This window comes from Heterodontus francisci, chromosome 6 (genome assembly GCF_036365525.1).
Source record: "Heterodontus francisci isolate sHetFra1 chromosome 6, sHetFra1.hap1, whole genome shotgun sequence".
Lineage (NCBI taxonomy): Eukaryota > Metazoa > Chordata > Chondrichthyes > Heterodontiformes > Heterodontidae > Heterodontus > Heterodontus francisci.
Window position 1 is genome coordinate 148,018,598 of NC_090376.1, and position 13,227 is coordinate 148,031,824.

Here is a 13,227-nt window from a genome sequence, read left to right on the forward strand (position 1 = left end):
GGTGCCTCGTTTTCCCAGATGGGGCTCCAAAGGCACAGGAGTGCCAGCCATCGGGCCAAAGATCTAGCCCAAGATCTCAGCAGTGAAACTAATTCCTGATCCTCATAAATCTTGATATGTCACTTCTCTGTAAACACCTTCCCCAAGTCACCAGGGTTTCTGTTGTTTATTGAGCTTATGGCATGTAATATCCAGTAAAGATTTGTTTTCAAACAAAACCTCTTTGTGTCCTTTCAGTGAACTTTCAACCAAAAACAAAGTCCAGCATTTATGAAATCTTCAGCCTTCCAAAATAAATCCATTTACACAATTTAAATATGAGTCCTCAAAAAATATTCAACAAAAAATGGGAGCAATTTCATAACAAGCATCAATGGACAAGAGTGGGTTTGAGGGCATGATCACATCCCTTGACCCTATTTATGTGGGACAGTAAACATTTATGATACTTCTTAAATGGATTGGTGTTGTTTTTGGGAGTAGAATTTTTGGGGGCTCAATTTAAGGGAGTTAAATTAAGTAGCCCATTCTATGCTTTTTACTGCCCAAATCCACCCAAAACAGGTTGAAACGTAAAGGAGAATAACCCCACCACCCCAAGCCCACCCCAGGGGCTGAATTTTATTGCAGCACGGCACCCTTTCAGCTCAGCACAACGCCCGCATTTAGCGGCCACCACAGAGCCCCCTCAATTTTACGCGTGGGGACACATTAGCATCACTGCGCCGAGCGTTTACCCCCCCCCCCCCCCGCCTGCCCCCCCCGCCCCGCGATATTACGTGGGGAGAGACGGGAAATTCAGCGCAGTGAGAGAGTTTTTGACAGTTGTACAGCAGGTGCTGGGGCCCTATTTTAAGCGCCCCAGCACCTGCTTCCTGGCAGCTGTCAAAAAATATTTACCCTGACTACTGAAGAGTGGGGCTGCTGTCAATCTGGCAGCAAAGCAGAAAGTGCTGCAGAAATCCAGCAGGTCAGGCAGCATCTGTGGAGAGAGAAGCAGAATTAACTTGTCCAAGTTCACAGAACTGTAAGTTAACTCTGCTTCTCTCTCTACAAATGCTGCCTGACCTGCTGAGTTACCCCCAACACTTTCTGCTTTGCTACCACATACTTACCCTGCTATGTCCCAGTGTCCTGTGAAGTTGCGATCCTCTTCTCCCACTCAAATGTAACATTCCTTCTTGTAGGCATGCTGCACCTGGGTGAATAATCTTAAATTACACATTCCAGGACATGGGACTTAAATATTTTTTTTTTTATATTTCCAAAATATACTTTATTCATAAAAATCTGTAAAAATTACATTGCCAAACAGTTTCCAAACAGCACCAAAAAATACAAACATTGCAAGGGAGATCAGTTTCCTTCAATACTGTCATGAGTTTCTTCCCAACCCTTCCGTTTCTCAATTGTCATGTCAATTACAGTTTTACATTTACAGCAATTCAGAATATTAACGATACAGTTCGAGGGGTTTCCCATGGATCCAGCCCCTCAGTCTAGCTTGGTGGGGGAACCTTACACTGTGGTCTTTCCCCATTGAGCCTTTGCTGCGGCTGCCCCAAGCTTTAGTGCGTCCCTCAGCACGTAGTCCTGGACCTTGGAATGTGCCAGTCTGCAACATTCGGTGGTGGACAACTCTTTGCGCTGGAAGACCAGCAAGTTTCGGGCAGACCAAAGGGCGTCTTTCACCGAATTGATAGTCCTCCAGCAGCAGTTGATGTTTGTCTCGGTGTGCGTCCCTGGGAACAGCCCGTAGAGCACAGACTCCTGTGTTACAGAGCTGCTTGGGATGAACCTTGACAAAACCCACTGCATCTCTTTCCACACCTGCTTTGCAAAGGCACATTCCAGGAGGAGGTGGGCGACCGTCTCTTCCCCACCACAGCCAACGCGGGGGCACTGTGCGGAGGGGGCGAGACTTCGGGTGTGCATGAAGGATCTGACGGGGAGGGCCCTTCTCACCACCAGCCAAGCTACGTCTTGGTGCTTGTTTGAAAGTTCTGGTGATGAGGCATTCCGCCAAATGACTTTGACGGTCTGCTCGGGGAACCATCCGACAGGATCCACCGTCTCCTTTTCCCGTAGGGCCTTGAGGACATTCCGTGCAGACCACTGCCTGATGCACCGGTGGTCAAAGGTGTTTTTCCGCAGAAACTGCTCCACGAAGGATAGGTGGTACGGCACGTCCCAACTGCACGGAGCGTTCCGCGGCAATGTGACCAGGCCCATCCTTCGCAACACCGGGGACAGATAGAACCTCAGCACGTAGTGACACTTGGAGTTTGCGTACTGGGGATCTACACATAGCTTGATGCAGCCGCACACGAAGGTGGTCATCAGGATGAGGGCCACGTTGGGTACATTTTTCCCGCCCATGTCCAGAGATTTGAACATCGTGTCCCTCCGGACCCGGTCCATTTTAGATCCCCAGACGAAGCGGAAAATGGCTCGGGTAACTGCCACGGCGCAGGAGTGGGGTATGGGCCAGACCTGCGCCACGTAGAGCAACAACGTGAGCGCCTCGCACCTGATGACCAGGTTCTTACCCACAATGGAGAGAGATCGCTGCCCCCACATGCCCAACTTTTGTCGTACCTTGGCTACTCGCTCCTCCCATGTTTTGGTGCACGCCCCGGCCCTTCCGAACCATATCCCCAGCACCTTCAGGTAATCTGACCTGACGGTGAAGGGGACAAAGGATCGGTCAGCCCAGTTCCCAAAGAACATGGCCTCGCTCTTGCCGTGGTTAACTTTGGCTCCCGAGGCCAGTTCGAACTGGTCGCAGATGCTCATCAGTCTGCGCACAGACAGCGGATCCGAGCAGAAGACGGCGACGTCATCCATGTACAGGGAGGTTTTGACCTGAGTGCCTCCGCTGCCTGGGATTGTCACCCCTCTTATGCTCGCATCCTTCCTAATAGACTCAGCAAAGGGTTCAATACAGCAAACAAACAAGACCGGGGAAAGAGGACAGCCCTGTCTGACTCCAGATTTGATCGGGAAACTTTCAGATTCCCACCCGTTGATTGAGACTGCGCTACTGATGTTTGTGTAGAGCAGTTGGATCCAATTGCAGATTCCCTCCCCAAACCCCATTTTGGAAAGCACGTCCATCATGTAGGTGTGCGATATCCTGTCAAAAGCCTTCTCCTGGTCCAGGCTGATGAGGCAGGTGTCCACCCTCCTGTCCCGTACGTAGGCGATCGTATCCCTGAGTAGCGCGAGGCTATCAGAGATCTTCCTGCCGGGTACAGTACAGGTCTGATCGGGGTGAATCACCAGCTCCAGAGCAGACTTGACTCGACTGGCTATGACTTTGGACAGAATCTTGTAATCAACATTAAGCAGTGAGATGGGCCGCCAATTTCTGATTTCTACCCTCTCCCCCTTCTGCTTGTAAATGAGGGTGATGATGCCTTTTCTCATGGATTCTGACATGCTACCGGCCAGGAGCATACTCTCGTATACTTCCAGCAGGTCCGGGCCGACCCAGTCCCACAGGGCCGAGTACAACTCGACCGGTAAGCCGTCGCTCCCGGGAGTTTTACTCGCCTCGAAAGACTCGACGGCCTTTGTCAGCTCGTCCAGAGTTAGCGGCTTGTCCAGTCCCTCCCTCCTGCTGTCATCTAAGACCTCTGTGACAGATGACAGGAAGGACTGGGAGGCTCTGCTGTCTGTGGGCTTCGCGTCATACAGCCCAGCATAAAAGGATTTGCTGATCCTTAGTATGTCGGACTGCGAAGACGTTACCGAGCCATCTTCTTCCTTCAGGCTGCTGATAACAGAGCTCTCTCTGTGTACCTTTTGGAAGAAGTAACGCGAGCACGTCTCATCCTGCTCGATGGAGCGGACTCTGGACCGGAAGATGATCTTGGAGGCCTCCTTGGCAAAGAGCGAGGCCTGCTGGCTCTTCACCTCTTGGAGGTCCTCCTTGACCTCGACCCCCATTGACTGCAACCGGAGTAGATTTTGCATAATTTTCTGGAGTCGGGACAGTTCCCTCTGTCTCTCTCTCGCCTTCTGAACACCTTTGTGGATGAAGAACCTCTTGATGTTCTCCTTGATCGCTTCCCACCAGTGAACTGGAGACTCAAAGAGGGGTTTCACGGTCCTCCAACCGTTGTAATCCCTTTTGAGTTCCTCAACGTTCTCTGGGGTCAGCAGTGTCGCATTGAGCTTCCACGTCCCTCTGCCAACCCGCTGGTCGTCCTGTAAGTGACAGTCGGCCAGTAAGAGGCAGTGGTCGGAGAAGAACACCGGCTTGACGTCGGTGGATCCGACCGTGACAGCACGGGAAACAAACAGGAAGTCAATCCTGGAACGGGCAGACCCGTCCGATCTTGACCATGTGTATCTGCGCTGCGCTCCGTCTGCAGGTTTGCTGAAGACGTCGTGCAGTTTGGCATCCTTAACTGTTTCTATGAGGAATCTGGACGTAGCGTCCAGTTTGCTGTCGTCACTGCCGGATCGTCCAGCCGCATCGATGATGCAGTTGAAGTCACCGCCTAGGATGACCGGCCTGGACGTCGCCAGCAGCAGTGGGAGCTGCTGGAAGACGGTCAGCCGCTCGCTGCGTTGTACCGGGGCGTACACGTTGATCAACCGGAGCGGAGCGTTGTTGTACATCACGTCTGCTACGAGGAGGCGGCCGCCCACCACCTCCTTAACTTCGGAGATGGTGAAGTTACCTCCCCGCAGCAGAATACCCAGGCCGGAGGAACGGCAGTCATTACCCCCCGACCAGATCGATGGCCCGTGGGACCACCATCGCGACCACTGCCTGTAGGTGCTGAGGTGTGGTATTCCACACTCCTGCAGAAACAGTAGGTCAGCTTTGACCTTGGCAAGGTAATCCAAGGTTGAAACACATCGCGTAGTCGATTTAATGCTACGCACATTAATGGAAGCAATTCTTACACCCATTTTTTACTAAAAATTAGTTGTTGCTTCCCATACCATTTGTCCTCGCTAGTCCCAGTCCTTCCCCTTCGGGATGTTCCTGCATACCCATCGTATGCGCAAGCAGTTTCACGTTGGTTGGGCTCAGAAACCCCTCCTGATTTTTCATGCAGGGTTTGTGCCGCTCGGGTGACATCGGGGGGGTCTTGTAGGCAGAGAGGATTGGGTTGTCCTCAGCTGCTTCCATCTGTTCCTCCTCGAAAACATCACAGCTCCCAGTCTCCCGGAGCTCAGGTGCGCCAGACGTGTCTTTGCTCCCGGTGTCCCGGAGCTGAGATGCGTTGGCCACGTCGTTACGTGTGGGGAATTGGGGTTGGGGCACGCCGGGCCCATCACAGCTTCCAGTGCCCGGGGGCTGGGATGCTTTATCATCCATCTCGGAGTTCTGCCGCCTCTTTTGAAGGGGCTGTCGTTCCAGCATTTCCCCGTCCAGTGAAGAGGAGCTGTTGCAGTCTGATTCAGAAGAGAGCCTCCTCTTGCCACTGGTTTGGGTGGTGGCTTTGGGATGTTTTTTCTTTGTGGTTTTCCTCTGGACCACTTGCCACTGACCTGTTTGTCCATCTGCTGCCTCCTCCTCCATTGATTCTGTCTGTGGAGGAGGGGTTTCCGGGCGCTGGGTAGGTGCTGGGTCGTTGGTTTCAGCCGCCTCCCCTTCCTTCTCAGGTTGAAGTTCCTCACTGCGGAGAAGGTTGCTGGTCTCCTTTCGAACAGCGGACGCCTTCGTCGAACCTTCGCCCGGCCATTCCTTGGACCTTGCCGCCTGAGCATAGCTGAGACAACGTTTGGGACAGGTCTTGTAGAGATGGCCTGCCGCACCGCACAAGTTGCAACACTTAGTCTGCTTACAGTCCTTGGTCTGATGGCCTTCCTCCTTGCAGTTCTTGCAAACAACCGTGCTGCAGTTGGCTGCCATGTGACCAGATTTGCCACAGGTGCGACAAACTCTGGGCTGCCCAGCGTAGACCAAGAAGCCTCGACTTCCCCCGGTAGCGAAGCTGGAGGGAGGGTGGATGATGGCTCCACTGGGATCTACCTTCAAGGTCACCTTGACTTGCCGCTTGCTGGTCCAGATCCCAAAGGGGTCCTTGACATCAGTGCTGCTGCCGGCCACCTCGACGTACCTGGCGAGAAAGGTGAGTACATCCACCACCGGAACATGGGGGTTGTAGAGGTGAATCGTCACCACCCGGTCCTGTTGTGACGGAAGCGTGAAGAGCGGCTCCGCTGTGAGGATCGACAGTGGCGCCGGTCCCCTTTCTCCTTGAACGCCTTCAGGAACTTGATGCATCCCGCCACGTTCCGGAACGTCACGTCGAAGTATCCACTGCTGGGGAAATCCTGCAGGCAGAAGACGTCCGTCGCTTGAAATCCGCAGCAATCGAAGAGAATTTTCTTGATGAAGAAGGTGCGATCGACCGGTGCATCTCCTTCCTTGTCCTTCACGACCACCCGAACGGTGTTGCGCACTCCCTGGCCCGAAGCTCGAAAATTGGTTATAGCCATTTTACTCAAAGCTTCCCCAGGATCAAAAGGCAATGATCATGGTCTCTTCTCAATCAAATAAGCACTGATAAGAACAGATACTACACTTGATCTTAGCCAAAAGGCCGAGAAGCGGCCTGCTTGGTTCTGGCCATTATCTACGGAGACCTTACACAATGTCGCGTTTACAGTACAGGTTTTTTTTTTCTTCTTTCCCTGCCAGCATGTCGATCTCCTACTCAGTGGTGGCTCATGTAGCTCAGTGGTTGATGTTGTATCTCTCCTCTGCAGCAGTGGTGGAGTCTTTCACCAGTGTCGGGAGCCATGTCTGCAAAGGATAGCCCTTCTCTCCAAGAAGCCACCCCTCCATCTGAGCCAGTTCAGTGAACAGTGGTGGCAACCGGGACTGGCGCAAGACCCAGGTGTCATGGCAGCTGCCTGAGAAGCAGTCACATATTCGCATCTGCGGTGTTCACATACCAGCTTCACCGCGATTGAGAGGGCTCCTTTAATGGCGACGTCTGCAAGTGGAAGCCTGGCAATAGGCCTGATGACCACATGAGTGCAGTCTATGAACATTATCACCTATCGTTCTCCAGCAATGGTGCTAGAACTAATGGTCCTCTGTGCCTGGCTGTGAGAGTCCGTCCTGATGCAGACATACTCACTGGCCCTATGGTACAGGGCATTGGTGACCTCCCTGATGCAGTGGTGCACTGCTGACTGTGTGACCCCACAAAGGTCTCTGTTGGGCCCCTGAAGGGCTGCAGAGGTGTCAGGCTTCAGAACCGCTGCCTCTATGAGGAACAAAGGCATGGGATGTCCATCGGAGCCCATGGGCTGCTGGTCATCTTTGAGCAAAGCACAGAGATGTGTCACCACCCTCTCTATGTGTGCATTCTCCTCTGACACTGGCGCTCTGACATCAGATGGCATGTCATGTGGGGCCTGTAGATGCACAGCAATCGTTTTGGCAAGCTCCCCTTGGGAGCTGCTGCTCACAACCAGGGGGCCTCTACGTGGATCGCACCTGCCTGTTAATATTGCCTCTGGCGCATACAGATCCTCACGAGCAGAAGATCACACAATGTAGGATGAGCCGTACCTATTTCCATGTGATAAATAAAGTTGAACTCTGCATGTATTTGAAGGTTCCTAACAGGGCATGGATTGGTGTTGACGAGTACATCAGCTGCTTTCTTGGATCAACTATGTGGTGTGCCATGGCATTGTCCATCTTGGCCAACACTCAGAGTAGCACAGCATGACCACATCAAGACCCTACCAGCTGAATCGATTGCCCTCACCATCTATAAAACCTTAATGCTCCTGCCCTTTCTGGCACTCTCCCCACACACGGGGTGCCTAGTGTGTCATTGCCCCGTCACAAACACAGACCGTACACTGTTAACGGAGGGATGGTACACACTATCTCCCTTCATGCCAGCACAGTTTTCCCTCCAGTAATCCCAGACCCCATCCCTTTCAGAATGCAGAGTGTGACCCCTGTGTATCCCCCCTCCCTCCTCCTTTCCAGAATGCAGAGTTAAACCCCTGAATATCCCCCCTCCATCCTACCTTCTGTAATGCAGAGTGGGACCCCTGAATAACGCACCTACCTTTGCTGGAGACAACGTCTGCCTGAAGAGCTTTTCAGATCTTGAACGGGACGGCATGTGACGCTCACCCGTTCAGTGAAAAATGCGGACGTGTCAGCGGAGAGGCGGCGGGCTGCATAATCAGCAAAGGTAAGTACTCTTTATCACATGCAAATTGTGGTGCCACCGCCGTGCAGTGGGGGGGCTGCACCGAGTTCTCGTCACCGGCGGTAATATGCGACAGGCTCTGCTCGATGTCGGGGGTTGAGGCAGGCCTCTCCCTGCAGCATTTTACAGGCCCCCGCACTACGACCCACGGCATTGAGGGGCCGGTAAAATTCAGCCCTAGATCTTCAGTTAGAACTAAAGACGTAAAAAACCTGAGATAGAATTTATCACATTGAAATTCTTTCATTCTAAGGCATTATTTTGATATCAACAAATAAAAGTAAGGAATGATTCCACATTCCCACTCTTTCAGCAGGCAACTATGTTCAGAGGGGTGAGGGGCGGAAACTACCCCAACAGTTCTCAAATATTAGAGGTGTGGTGGTAATATCCAAAAATTTACATTTGCTTCCAAAAATGTTGCTTGATGTTTTATCAATCAGAAATATTAAAACTTTAGGACCAACATGTGTGAATCTGCAAAATATTTAAAATAATTTATTTTTGATGCATGATAGTAATTCAAGCCATGAATTTGTCTCAATGAAATGAGATGAAAATAACATATCAATGACCAATATTTGATTATTTTGGTTCAAACACTGATGGGACTTCAGCCCAGACATTCTTCCTGAGGTCCTCTATGTCCAGCTTTGGTAAGGAGAGATGTTTTCCATTTTAACTCTAGCTATTTTTAAAACTGCCTTAAAAATGCGTAAATTTACAGTTTTGAGTTTTTGGCGTAGATTTTTTTTCAAGTTCAACATCTCAGACCACTCTCGTAGGTAAGTCTTTGCTCCCTATGATTTTATCTCCTTCATAACTAGATAATTGTAGTATAAGGGTTGAAAAGAAAAGTTTTGCTATCGTATTTTGGATGAAATAGTATTTACAGTATTTATAAGTTCTACTCTCCTTCCTTAAATGATATAAAACAAGTAGTTGCATCTGTTGTGCTGTACTATGATATAAACTAAACCTGGCACAAGGTCCCTGAATAGTAACTTAGATGAGATGGTGTGTTGCTTCCTATCCACAGACTCTCTGATTTATCTATCTCTCTCTCATGGCTTATGATGGAGTACTCAGTTTGCAGAAGACAGACTGAGAAATATGTTTATAAGAATGTCTAGGTTGATGGAAATGTAAGTATCTGTCTCTTGAACTCAGAATCAATCAAACCCATACATAAATAAGAACCACAAAATGTCTGTATTTGAATTGAATGATTTTACTGTTGCCTTGGGTATTTGACAAACAATAATATTTCCTTTTTGTAAGGCTTTTAACCTTGTATCTGCCATAACAGAATAAAGCAGCCATTGCCATGATATATTATGAACAAAAATGTTTCCTTATGTCATTAGATTTAGATTTTTAGATTAGAGATACAGCACTGAAACAGGCCCTTCGGCCCACCGAGTCTGTGCCGAACATCAACCACCCATTTATACTAATCCTACACTAATCCCATATTCCTACCAAACATCCCCACCTGTCCCTATATTTCCCTACCACCTACCTATACTAGTGACTATTAATGTGTCCATGAACATATCATGAACATGCAGTTTAGTGATCACAAAGTTGTGTCAGCTTAGCTCTGTGGTATCATTCTTACCCTAAGACAGAATATCTAGGCCCACTGTAGAACTTAGGCACATACTCCAACACATCAGGGAGTTCTGTATTGTCGTAAATCCCATTTTTTGGTTGACAAATTAAACATAGGAACAGGAGGAGGTCACTTAGCCCCTCGATTCAATGAGATTTTGGCTGATCTGTGACCTATCTTCACATACCTGTCTTTGCCCCATATCTCTCAAATAGAAAAATCTACCAATCTCCAATTTAAAATGAAGAATTAATCTAGCATTAATTGCCATTTGCAAAAGAGATTTCCAAACTTCTATCACCCTTTGTGTGTAGAAGAGTTTCCTGATTTCACTCCAAAAAGGTCTGGCTCTAATTTTTAGACTCTAGACCCTAGTCCTTTACTCCCCAAACAATGGAAAGAGTTTCTACCTGTCTACCCTAACCGTTCCCCTTAATATCATGAAAACTTCAATCACTCCTTAACCTTCTAAATTCAAGGGAATACAATGCTAGTTTGTGTAATTTGTCCTCATTATTTAACCTTGGAGCCCAGGTATCATTCTGGTAAATCTACATTGCACTTTCTCCAAGGTCAATATGTCCTTCCCAATGTGTGGTACCTAGAACTGCTTACAGTACTTCAGGTGTGGTTCAACTCGGGTTTTGTACAGCTGCAGCATAACATCTATCCCCTTGTATTCTAGTCCTCCAGATATAAAGGTCAGCACTTCATTAGCCTTTCTGATTATTTTCTGCATTTGTTCCTGACACTTTAATGATCTCTGTATCTGATTCCACAAGCCTCTGTTTCTAACTTTTCATCATTTAGTGGGCGGCACAGTGGCGCAGTGGTTAGCACCGCAGCCTCACAGCTCCAGGGACCCGGGTTCGATACCGGGTACTGCCTGTGTGGAGTTTGCAAGTTCTCCCTGTGTCTGCGTGGGTTTTCTTCGGGTGCTCCGGTTTCCTCCCACAAGCCAAAAGACTTGCAGGTTGATAGGTAAATTGGCCATTATAAATTGTCACTAGTATAGGTAGGTGGTAGGGAAATATAGGGACAGGTGGGGATGTTTGGTAGGAATATGGGATTAGTGTAGGATTAGTATAAATGGGTGGTTGATGTTCAGCACAGACTCAGTGGGCCGAAGGGCCTGTTTCAGTGCTGTATCTCTAATCTAATCTAGAAAGTAGCTTATTCCATCCTTTCAAGGTTCAAAGTGGATGACATCACCTTTGTCTTCATTGAAATCCATTTGCCACAGTTTTTCCCATTCACTTAAATTGTCTGTTCATTTGGATATAAAGATCCAACAGCTAAGTAACATTTATTGGCCATCCTTTGGTAGCCTGAGAAGGTGGTGGTGAGCCTTGTCTTTGAACTGCTGCAGTCCTTGTGCGAATGCTGTTCACATGATGGTGTTAGGTAGAAATTTCAGAATTTTGACCCAACAATTAAGAAACAAGGATTTACGTCCAGGTCAGTATGGTGTCTGACTTGGAGGGGAACTTGAATGTGATAGTGCTCCCATGATTTTTCTGGTCTTTGCCTTCTTGATGGTAGATGTTGCATGGCTGAGGGCAACTGTTTAAATGAGATGGCATTACCTTGCTTTTGCTGGTAATTTTCAATGTTGCCTTGAAAGCATCCATCTTTAATTTTTATGTTCAATTTTGCATCTATCATTCATAACCATTCCTCTCTTACAAGAATATTTTCAACTTCTATTTAAATTACTCTAATATTATAACTTTAATCAGTTTAGGTGATGGCTTAATCCATATGTTTCCTACCTTATTGACAAAGAACAAATACCTAATATTCTGATACAAACTTTTCTCTATGTGCGCATATTATTGCTTCTTGCTCAAAGCTCCATATCCAGCTGAAAGATCTTATACATTCCATTTATCAATTTCTCTCTCCAGTTTAACACTTGTGCTATATTTTTGCTTAACCTTTACTCTAATAAGACAAGCTGAACTCTTTCAGTCCAACTCCTAAATCATTAATCTGAGTCCAAGGGGTATCTTAAGCTGTTCGACACTGCACTTTCACCAAAATAATTATATTCATGTCAGAATGAAGACAACCATAATAGGTGTTAGAGATCAGCAGTTGAATGAAGAGTGATTTCTTTAGCTACAAATTAGCCTTATCAAAGCAAGAAGATAAAATGGCATCCAAGATGTGTCCATCCTAATCCTAACGTTTAAAATAGTAAAGTAACTAGTGGTAAGCTTAATAAAATATATTAAAAAGAGGAAAATAAAATAAATAATTGAATAAAATAATTAAGTAGTCAATTTAAACACATTAAGGATGGCAGGACAGGTGATGTGTCACAACTGCAGCATGTGGGACCTCCTCGATGCCAGTGTGATCCAGGGCAAACACGTCTGCAGTAAGTATTTGCGGCTCGAAGAGCTTCGGCTCAAACTCATTGAACTGAAGGCTGAGCTGCCGACACTGTGACACATCAGGGAGGGGAAAGTTACCTGGACATTTTGTACCAGGAGGCAGTCACACCCCTGAGGATAGGGTCTTCTGATTTGGTCAGTGGTCAGGGACAGGAAAATGTGGCTGCAGCTGAGGCAGATAAGGGAACCCAGAGGGCAGGAGTGCAGGAGCCTCAGCCTTTGAACATAGAACATAGAACAGTACAGCACAGTACAGGCCCTTCGGCCCACGATGTTGTGCCGACCCTTTAACCTACTGTAAGATCAAACTACCTACATACCCTTCATTCTTCTATCATCCATGTACCTATTTTTGCTTAACCTTTACTCTAATAAGACAAGCTGAACTCTTTCAGTCCAACTCCTAAATCATTAATCTGAGTCCAAGGGGTATCTTAAGCTGTTCGACACTGCACTTTCACCAAAATAATTCTATCATACCATGCACAGTGGCGCAGTGGTTAGCACCGCAGCCTCACAGCTCCAGCGACCCGGGTTCAATTCTGGGTACTGCCTGTGTGGAGTTTGCAAGTTCTCCCTGTGTCTGCGTGGGTTTCCTCCGGGTGCTCCGGTTTCCTCCCACATGCCAAAGACTTGCTGCTTGATAGGTTAATTGGCCATTATAAATTGCCCCTAGTATAGGTAGGTGGTAGGGAAATGTGGGGACGTGGTAGGAATATGGAATTAGTGTAGGATTAGTATAAATGGGTGGTTGATGGTCGGCACAGACTCGGTGGGCCGAAGGGCCTGTTTCAGTGCTGTATCTCTAAACTAAACTAAACTAAACTATCCAAGAGTCGCTTAAATGTCCCTAATGTAACTACTTCTACTACCACCGCTGGCAGTGCATTCCACGCACCCACCATTCTGTGTGTAAAGAACCTACCTCTGACATCCCCCCTAAACCTACCTCCAATCACCTTAAAATTATGCCCCCTGGTGATAGCCCTTTCCGCCCTGGGAA

At 48.1% G+C, this 13,227-nt stretch overlaps 1 pseudogene; it reads right to left on the bottom strand.

Annotated features, from left to right (window-relative positions):
- Positions 1-6,472: 6,472 nt before the first annotated feature.
- Positions 6,473-6,581, bottom strand: LOC137371616 (U2 spliceosomal RNA; annotated as a pseudogene).
- Between the last annotated feature and the right edge of the window lie 6,646 nt (positions 6,582-13,227).